The sequence below is a fragment of the Monopterus albus genome, unplaced genomic scaffold (assembly GCF_001952655.1).
Source record: "Monopterus albus unplaced genomic scaffold, M_albus_1.0 scaffold338.1, whole genome shotgun sequence".
NCBI lineage: Eukaryota > Metazoa > Chordata > Actinopteri > Synbranchiformes > Synbranchidae > Monopterus > Monopterus albus.
Window position 1 is genome coordinate 406,225 of NW_018128218.1, and position 10,776 is coordinate 417,000.

The window sequence follows — 10,776 nt, forward strand, 5'->3', positions numbered from 1 at the left end:
GTGTTTAAACAGAGTTCCAGCAGAGTGCAAACATGGTCTGGGGTGAGGCTAGTCCTGTTGTTTAACGTGTCATCCTTCAGCAGTCTCTTCCTCACCGCCCTGACAGCCTCTGTGGTGGGGATGCAAGTGAATAAGGATGTGACATCTTGGATGAGAGGTGAAACGTCTTCGATCTAGATATCCAAGTCCAGTTGATTTCCAAGGTTATTTTGGTTGCGGTTTACTATGACCTGGATCACTGAGAATCTGCACAGATACATTTCTTGAAATGCTCCCTCTTTCTCCGTCTCCCTGTTTCTTGTCCACATCTCCGTGAACAACTTGGGTAAAATATAGGCAAAACATACTCAACACTAGTTTTAAAGGAAGATCATTTAGAAATTAGAAAGCATGAACTTGCATATATTTGGCTTGAAATATTAACATATTTTAAAAATGAATGCATGCTGGAGATGAAAAACAGCTAAGCAAAATGCCCATGATTGAATTAAAATATGTGAAATTACCTAGAGGTTTGTAAAATTGTGTCATATTTGTCACTGCAGAACCAAAAAGTAATGTAACAGCCTCTTATTTTGAAAAGAGCCTCAGCCACAGTCTGATCGACAGCCACCATCCATGGAACAACAGTACTGCAAATTGCTCACTTGTATGTGTCAGATTTTAAGTCATTTGTACAAATTTCAGGATATTCTCCAATATTTAGCCACATAGTGAATATAAACACTACCTTCAGGCCCCAGATGCCGAGTCAGCATCGGAGTTGCAGCTCATATCCAGAATTAGACTGAAGAGTTCATTGGAGGAATCAAGTGAAAATAATTTCTCTTTTAAGTCAAATCTGATGCCAGACCGGTACAGCATCAGCATTCTTCTCTTAACACATCTACTATTTGTCAATCTTGGATGAGCAAAACAGTGAAGTTATACATGCAGCTGGCAGGACTAATGGGCTGCCAAACACTCAAACTTCATGTGGTGAGTAAGTCAGTCTTCCTTTGAAGTATTTAGGCTAAAAACAGATGACATAAAATGAAATCAAGTTTGAGTCTTTAAGACCAGTTTTTGTGATCATTTAACCTGATGACAACATTTGGCAAAATATTATCTTTTCAGTGACACATTCTTGGGCTCAGTTAGCTCATTTAACATACAGTGACAATGCTAAGATAGTGATGTGGAGAGGATTATGCCCTCCATGCTGGTTTACCATTCACACAAACACTGAATGTCATTAGTTTTGCACATGCACAACTGTAAAACCACTGAAAGGTGAAATGAATAACACTGATTATCTTAAAATGGCACCTGTCAAGACGTGGGAGGTATTGGGCAGCAAGTGAACAGTCAGCTCTTGAATTTGATGTGTTGGAAAAAGGAAAAACAACCAAGTGTAAAGATCTGAGTGACTTTGACAAGGGCCAAATTGTGATGGCCAACGATTGGGTCAGGGTATCTCCCAAACATTAGGTCTTGTTGGATGTTCCTGGTCTGCAGTGGTTAGTAGCTGCCAAAAACGTCTAAGGAAGGACAACCAGTGAACCAGCAATGGGGTCCTGGACCCCCAAGGCTCGTTGATGTGCAGTAGTGAAGGCTAACTCGACCGGGCTGAAGAGCTACTGTAGCACAGATTGTTACAAAACATACTGCTGGCTATGATCGACAGATGTCAGAACACACAGTGCATTGCAGCTCATTGTGTAGCCACAGGTCAGCCAGTCCATGTTGAGCCCTGTCCCAATGAGAACGCGAGCCTCAGAACTGGACCATGGAGCAATGGAAGAAGGTGGCCTGGTTTTCTTTTACATCAGGTGGATATCCAGGCATGTGTGTGTTGCTTTCCTGGGGAAGAGATGGCACAGGATGCACTATGGGAAGAAGGCAAGCCGGTGGAGGCAGTGTGCTGCTTTGGGCAATGTTCTGCTGGGAAACCTTGGCCCCAGCATTCATGCGGTTGGCACACCTACCTAAATGTTGCAGACCAGGAACGCCCCTTCATGGCAACTTTATTCCTCCCTTATGGGCTCTTTCAGCAGGATAATGTGCCCTGTCAAACAGCAAAAAATGTTCAGGAATGGTTTGAGGAATATGACAAAGACTTAAAGATGTTGACTTGGCCTCTAGACTCCCCAGATATCAGTACAGTTGAGCATATGTGGGATTTGCTTTGAAAACAAGTCTGATCCATGGACGCCCGCCTTAAAGGATCAGCTACTGATGTCTTGAGGGCATATTTACTAAGGATTTGGCACTAAACGGTGAAATTGCACATGTTCTTATTTACTAAGGCGTTACAATGGAGTTTTGCACTGGAAAAAAGAAGAAAAGCAGCAGCTGTGGAAGTTGTAAGCTTGGGCTTACAGTATGTATTAAAAGGTGTTTTCATTCAGGAATGCAAAATAAGGGTAGGGGAGAACAAAAATGAATAAAAATACCCTCAGCACTTGATTCACCACCACTGCAGCAGAGGGAACTGTTTCATTGTTTAAAATCTGGAGAAAGCAGGTCTGAAATGTGCTGCATTGCTGTCAGCATGGCAACAGTTATTCATGAGATGTCTTTGGCATTAAAAACACATTTGATGAAGGAGAGGGTGTTTGTAAATTGCATCTCTCTTTTTGTGATGCCAGAGGAGAATATGAAGGACTTTTATAGGCTTTCAGGTCAAATTATGCTTTAGTTGCTGAATGAAATAAAAGATTTGACTGGTAGAGGGCATGTGATTGCAATTTGGAAATATGTTTGTTGGTTTCTTCAACCAGTATTAAAGTTCAGTTGCAGTAAACTTACATTTTTTTCTGCGCTCCATCTCAGTCCACAAGTGCAATACAGACACCAGGTTCTTATAAGTGAAAGTGCATTCAAATTAACACTGCTATGACTGTGCTCATTTACATCAGCAGTGCATGTAAATCCCCTACTACACTCAGAAAGTGTGGTAAAGCAATATTTTATGCACCTGATGCTGATGGTAATTTGCAACAGGTTAATAAAAATATAATAATAATTTATTTGTTTATATAGCGCTTTACAACACCGAAGGGAGCTCAAAGTGCTTCACAATAGAACAAACAGAGATAAAACAGAGCATGCCAAAATACATAAACAAAAGAAAAGTTAACATTGCACAAATTTAAAACAACGGTCTGTAAGAACTATAACACTCCTGTAGAATAAAAATGAATCAAAATACAGAGAGAGTAAGATTATGAAATATAAAATCAGGAAGGCCTGTAGGCCCTGTATAGCATCACTGCTAAATATTAGATGCCAAAAACCAGTCTGAACAAATGTGCCTTTAATTTAGACTTAAAAGCCATTAATGGCCTTGAACACAAACAGTAAAACTTTAAAATCTATTCCAAACTGTACCGGAAGCCAGTTAAGGGACTGAAGAAAGAAAGGTTTGGTAAATATACCCCTGATGTCAAATGCCAGAGGACATATTCAGAGGTCTTGTAGAGTCCATGCCTCGATAGGTCACATCTGTTTTGGTGGCACAAGGACCTACACAATATTAATGATGTAATGTTGATTGGTGTATTTCCAACAATGTGGCCGACTGATGTGTTTTAATAGTTGGTGAACAACAACGCAGTACTATGCCACAGAGGAATAAAATACCAGGCTTTGAATACACACACAGTATTTGTTAATAGGAAACATTCATCGTTGTCTTATTGCTAATTTTAATTATTGCACATACTTCATAAGTGCATGTTAGTACAGCACATTGATTCCTCGCATACTAACTGTAAAAGGACACTATTAACAATGAGTATATATTAACTTAGTATGTAGTTTTATAACATCTACAGTACAGTGTGTAGGCCTTCCACAACAATTTTATCACATTATATACTATTTCCTGTTTACAGGAAATGCAGTTCATCCGGACAGTCAAAGTACATGCAAAGATCTACTTAAGCATCCCTGAGCAAAGACTCAGCCAGTACCAGGCCTGCTGCTGTGTAACTGAGCCCGACCCTGACCTTAACTTCTCTGACATCAACAGCATCAACTATTTTACAGGTGCTGTGTGATATTCAGTCATTCACGATCAGCGTCAGTTGGCTGTGTAGGTGGATGACAGAAACTGAAGAGATACAGTGAGTGGAAACCTGAGTCAGACTGAGACCAGGGGAGTGTATGAGTGCTCTTACTAGAACCTTCATCCCTGCTTGACCTGTGAACTCCATTCCAGCTCTCTTATACACAATGACAAACACACTCATATTCCCATTAATCAAAATATTTCCTGAGAAAGCTCATAGTATCTCATGGACACAATGACTCATACAAGGACATCTGCTTTTCATTCCCCATATCCAGCCCCTGTACAGATGCAGGACAGGAATGAAGAAGACAGCGGATTCATGCACCAGTTAAAGCAGCATGACCCAAGATTATAATAGAAATGCACCAGCTTGTCATTTTATCAAACAAGAATCTGATGCCATGAGTACCACATCTCAGATTAAAGAAAATATGTGTTTTCCTGTATATAGATCTTAAAAGTTTAATAGTCAGACTTTTGTTGAGCTGACAAAGAAATATATCTTGTCATCTTTGGTTCTACGCCAGCAAACAAACATAGTGTGGGAAATATGCTTGCAAAAGGTTCAGGCAAAAGATATCCCCCTGTTTAAGTGTTTAATCAGAAAACACTTACTATAAATTTGACATTCTGAAGGGTGATTACGAAGCCAGTATTTTATTGTTTAATTTAGAGGGCTTGTGTTGTCGCTAGCGTTGTATTTCTCTCTCAATTTGATTCCGTTTTGGTTGACCTTGTTTTGGATCAGGTCCAATACTCAAGTCTAACTGAATGAAGCTCAACTGTCCCCAGGTTTTTTTTGGATCAGGTCTCCTTTTTGTATTTAACTAATTTATAAATGTTGAGCTCAGGTAAGTTTCCTTCTGCTGTACTTTTGAGCTGCACCAAAATGTTGGACCTGCAGATATAAAGGCAGCATAATTACAGTAACTAATTTACCCCAAAAATAAAAGTACAGTAGGGACCTGGGTACAGTAATGTTTATAACAACAACATTTTAGAAGAAATAAACATATTTTAATGTAATCATTGCCACCAGTGGAGTAAATCTGCACCGACCTTTCACTGACCATTGCTGACCTTTGAGGGAACACAAGCACAGAGCTTCCCTAAGCTACAGACGATAGACTGCAGCCATAATCTCAGTGGATGCTTATTAAAATACATCGCTACATAAAAATCGATTAAATAATTTTGTTGTTCCTGTAGTTCTGTGTGTTGGGTTCATCAGTGGCCCACCCAGCCCTGATCACAGGGGTGCATCAGCATCAACAAGTGGCACTGCCCTTCAAAGATCAGATCAGGACTTTTGATGAGGAACTGTTACAATTATCTCTGTCCCCACCTTTGACAGTTATGTGCCTCTACAGCCTCTTCCACCTGACACTGGCAAGGAAGCTGGGTTGTACTACTAATCATTAGATCATATTCCATACATTTGGCCATACGTCATTATCTTAACATTATTGAAGTGAATTTTATAGGCAGCACAATTGTTTGCAAAGGCAATGGAAAGATGCAGATACACAAATTCACCCGGGGGTGCAGAGTCCCTAAAGCAAACGGACAAATTTTCAACTTGAATATTGCATCTACCCTGGAGCTTTATGAATCCACTTCATAAATGTACAGAGAAGAATAACAGAAAGAACCAGTCTCTGGTGAGGTTTGAGGTCGGGGTTTGGCTGAGCTGAATGCACACGCCTACAAACATGGCTGCTGTGTCTGTTGTTAGCCAGTGTACGTTTGTGTGAATAAACTCATTTACAGTACAATGCATATTTTCTGTCTGAACACTGTTCAAGTTCCAGTTTTTCCTATTGTTCTTGGAAATATTAAAGCCTTAACTGAAGGTCCACTTAGATGCCTCTCCTGTACTTTCAGTCACATCTCAGTTAATTATTTTTATAACATCTTTATCCTGGGTAAAAAGTTACATTTTTAGTATATTTTCTGGCATTAAAATAGTCAAATCTAACCACAAAAATCACTGAAATGTTAGCTGACATAAGCTTTGATGCAAAAATATTATAATTGACCTTTAATGATGCTTTGTGCAATATTTGACCACTATTGATGCTCCATGATTTATCAGTGTGCTTCTGGATGTGTGGCATCAAGCATGTGAATGATGCTATAGGTTTTGCAGCCTATGGTTTCACAGCTTGGGGCAGTAATACACCAAAATATGTAGCAATACACAAGTGGAAGTAAGGAAGATGACTGGATTTAAAAAAAAAAAAAAAAACAATCCAGAATCAGAATAATTTACAATAAACCTCAACGGGAGAGCTTTAAGCAGAACAATCACCAAAAACACAGGTCTACATAGTTCACTTTGCACAAGACAAAAGGCCAGCTGTGCTGAGACAGACACACAACAGACAACTGAACAGCAAAGCTGGAAGACATCTACTGCATGTCTCTGCTAGCAGAGGGAGTCATCTTCTACTGCTCATTTTAGGCTTTCATCAATTTTTTTCTTGTTTAAAGAGTTTTTGTGGGGAGCGTTTCCTCTTCTAAGCATAGAGGGACAGTCCTGCAGCAAAGGTTTTGGCAATAAGTTAATCACATGTATTTAAAAAACACACATCCATCTGTCATAGTTATATGGTTTTGTTGTTTATAATGCATGTAGCTCTCTGTCTTTCTTACTCTCTCTCTCACACACACACACACACACACACCCTTGCAGGTGTCACATATAGGGGTCCGTAAATAGGCTTACATTCATTTCCAAGAGACTAAACCTAACCTTAACCAGAACCACTGCTTGCCTAACTTCAGCCCTTACCATAGGCTTAACTAAAGCCAGCACTTGCCCTAAACTTACAATCCATAATTTTCATACAATTTGACAAATAAGTCATGGGGCCCAGCCTCCGGTCCCCACAAGTGACTTCTGGTCCCCATAAAGCAGTCTGCTCCCAGTGTTCCATCCTCAAAAGTATATATAAACAAGGCCACAGACACACACACACACACACACACACACACCTGTGATTTGGTCACTTACATTCATTTCCTGGAGACTTTACCCCTAGCCATAACCACTACTTGCCTAACACTAACCTTAGCCAAATCCAAACTTTATTATTTTGGGTCCCACAAGTACAGAAAAACAAGGCCACACACACACATACACACATAAACATTGCAGATGTCCATTTTTGAATCATTCCACCACAGAAACACATGTGTGAATGCTTCAGTGTCTGTACTGTTGCTGAGATACAGCCGCCAGGCAGAATGCTGCTTCTTTTGCTATAGAACAATATGTCCAGAGTATTTACACATTCTGCTGCCAGGAAGTTGCTAGAGGTACATTATAATGTTCTTTATGTCTAAACAGGCCAGTTATGGATCATTGTCAGTCCCTCCTACTGTCCTTGTCCTGTGTTAACTTGGCCTAAGGCCCTCCCATAGACCATAGCACAGGAAACAGTTATAGCATTGTATCTATGATAACTGAGGTGGAGGACACTGACTGGACTGCAGATGTTATGTTACAAATCAGCCTGACATTTTGGCAAAGAGCAACCCCAGTTTGACACATAATAATACAAGACAAAGATAAAAACTCATAGTCATGTGTAGGTGTTTAGGCAGTGCTGCCTCGGCCAGCAGCCCAGCTGGACATCAGGGACAGCTTTGTGTTCAGCTGCTTTACTGATACAGAATTAAAGAAGTATATGAATGAACTCAAAGGCTTCAGAGCCCTTTTGAGGGGGAAAAAAATCCTCATTTCATGATCATCTCTGCTCTGGCTTGATCTTCAACCCCTCAGGGTATTTTCAGAGGTTGGAGGTGGTGCTGAGAGGTGTGGGTGGGAGGGCTCGCCAACAAGTTCATCTGGAGGCCTTTACTGCTGTAACACATTGTGACCTCCACTGGGCTTTGGGCACAGCCAGAACTCGGAGAGGGGGGAGGAGGGCCAAAGAAGAGGGGGGAGTCAGACAGGAAAAGAAGAAGACGGGTCTGTGCGTGTCCTCACAGTGTTTAGTTGTGATTAGACTGAGCAGCATCTCTGTGGTGGCTGTACATCCATCTGCTGCTCAGGGCTGAGCACTGTGTTCCTGTTGCCACCCTCATGACCTCAGACCTAAACACACCAATTAACCACCGCTGGACTTTCCACTTTTCCTCAAACTCTGGTCCAAACAAACACACCACTACATCTAACCCCCCTGCCTCTGCTCATCTCTGATCTGCTGCCTCTCACTCTGACCTACAACAAAGAACATCACCATCTTTTAGCCGACGCAGACACTAGCCAGGAAATACATCTCGTTACATGTAAAGACAATTTCTGTGATGCAGAGCAAGAAAAGAAAATTATGTATTCAAGAGTTTCTTCTCTTGCATTTTTTTGCTGATATTTTAAATCTTTATTACTTTTATTTTGGATCTTTGACCAAATTTGCTGCACCTCAAAAATTATTATCCAACTCTGCCTCTTAAAACTTACATTACACACTTTTTGGAAGATAAGCAATTGCCATCTGGATTATGCTCACTTTTGTTCTCATACAGGAAGCATTACATTCTGTTACCACACAGAAGATGTGGGGAGACAGTTTGGGTGGATGAGCATACAAAGTGCAATACAAGGTGCTTTTTAGCCATACTAGCAGTGTGGCCATAGGAATGGTAATGTCACTTTGCCACCACTGTGGTCCACTAAGAAATATCTCAACTATTTGATTTGATTTTCATTAAGTTTAGTTTCCCAGAAAATGAATCCTAATTGTCTAGTTTCATTTAATCCAGATTTTCCTTCTGGTGCCACCAGGAGACTGATATTTTAGTGCAGTCTTTTCAATGGTTTGTCATCAGTTAGGATACTTACGTATGTTCCCCTTGTAGATTAACTGTAATCACTCAGGTCATCACAATCATCATCGGATCATCACATTTACTTAGAGAGCAGATTTAAAAACAGCTAGAGTTGACCAAAGTGCTTTACAAATTTCAACAAGAGACAAGTGTAAAATAAGACAAAACAACAGCAAGAGCACAGGGCAGTACAAACATCAATATAAAATATTTAGTAACACCACAAGAAACATTAAAAGACACCTAAAACAACAAACAAGAAATCACAATAACAAGTTAAAATCATTAAGAAGACCCAAACTCCATTGAAGATAAGTACAACAATCAACTGAGAGTGGAAGACTATTTGAGGGCTAAGGGATGTGACAAACAAAAGCTGAAGGTTGGATGTCGGCCAGTGTCAGACTACTCAGTGAGCGTATGTCAGGGCTCAGCTTCTCAGTGTGTCCAACACTACTGGCACTAATTGGACCCTGTTGGCGGCTTTTTTTTGGCCGATTTGGTGTTGGGCCAGTTGGGCTTTGTCTGTGAGCAATAGACCACTCTGATTGACTGTCGAGCTTAGCGAATCAGTGTCTGAGATGAGAAAGGTTCAGGAAAGCCCCTTCAGCCCGTTGCTGTTGTATCCATGATTTCACCCATTTAGTGCAGTTTCTCCTTGTTTTTCACCTCCACACCTCCTTTCTTCTTCCACAACCAAAAGGCCAAGGACAGAGAACAGCAGTGTCATTTGCAACTTCTTATCAGACTAGAAGCAGCTATGTTTATAGCTTATGCTTCCGCATTCTAGCTCTTCTTTTTTCCCTTTCTGAATGGCAAATACAAATACCACCACCTGCTGGTATGGAGAGCTATTTCTGTCATGTCTGAATGTACAGTATGTGGTGTGTTCAAGTGCCTGTTTTTCAACCTGACTAACCCAGACAGAGCCAGGCGATGCAATAGTCAGCCTTTGTCACTGCTAGTTTTTTCACATTGGCTTGGTGTGTCTCTGCCCTGAGAAGTCTAGATCTGTAATAGGGGCTGGGTGCTGCATTAGAGTGTCTTCATGTCTTATATTGGTTTGAACAATTTGTTAAGCATTCCACCACACCGTACATCTATGCAGTGCCCACAGTATACCTGTTTGTTTAGATATAGTGCTGATGTCACATGATACTACCGAACCAATCGCTAGCAAGAGCCACACACACCCATGCACAGAGTTTCAAACAACTGACTGACATGCATCAGGTATATGTGCTATTGTAATGGGAGGTTTTAATAGCACATGGGGGCACATTTGCGTCAATGAGCGTGCAGAGTGCCTAATAGTCTCTCTTGTTCTTTAAGGGATTTAAGCAGCGGTAACAGTCTTCAGGACACTAAAAGAGGAAGGAGTTAAATTTAGCAGTATTTCTAAGATGGAAAAAGCAGCCTAATCACTAACTTGATCTGAATCTTTAGTTGAGAGGGGTCCCAAGTGGCTACTTATACCACTTGTATACTACCTCTAATGTGAGGTGGGCTCAAAGCAGTCATATCTGTCTTACTCTCATTCAGCTGAAGACAATTATTTGCCATCCAACATTTCATATCCAGGAGGCATTTAAGAAATGATCAATTCTTTGACTTTTCTTCTTGCATCATCACTAGATCAAAATCTTTACTGTTCAATACTTTGATTTAAGAACTCATGAAATTCCCATCAGCCTCTGTGTGTAGTGCTAATTAGCAAATGTTAGCATGCAAACACCCTAGCAACTAAAATGGTGAACACCGTTATCATCGTACACGTCCAGTTAAACATTAGCATGTTAATGTTGTTACTGCAAACATATTCGAGGACCTGCCACTGAAAACAGATTGTGGTTTGCAAAGATAGACAAGAGACACTGTAGAGT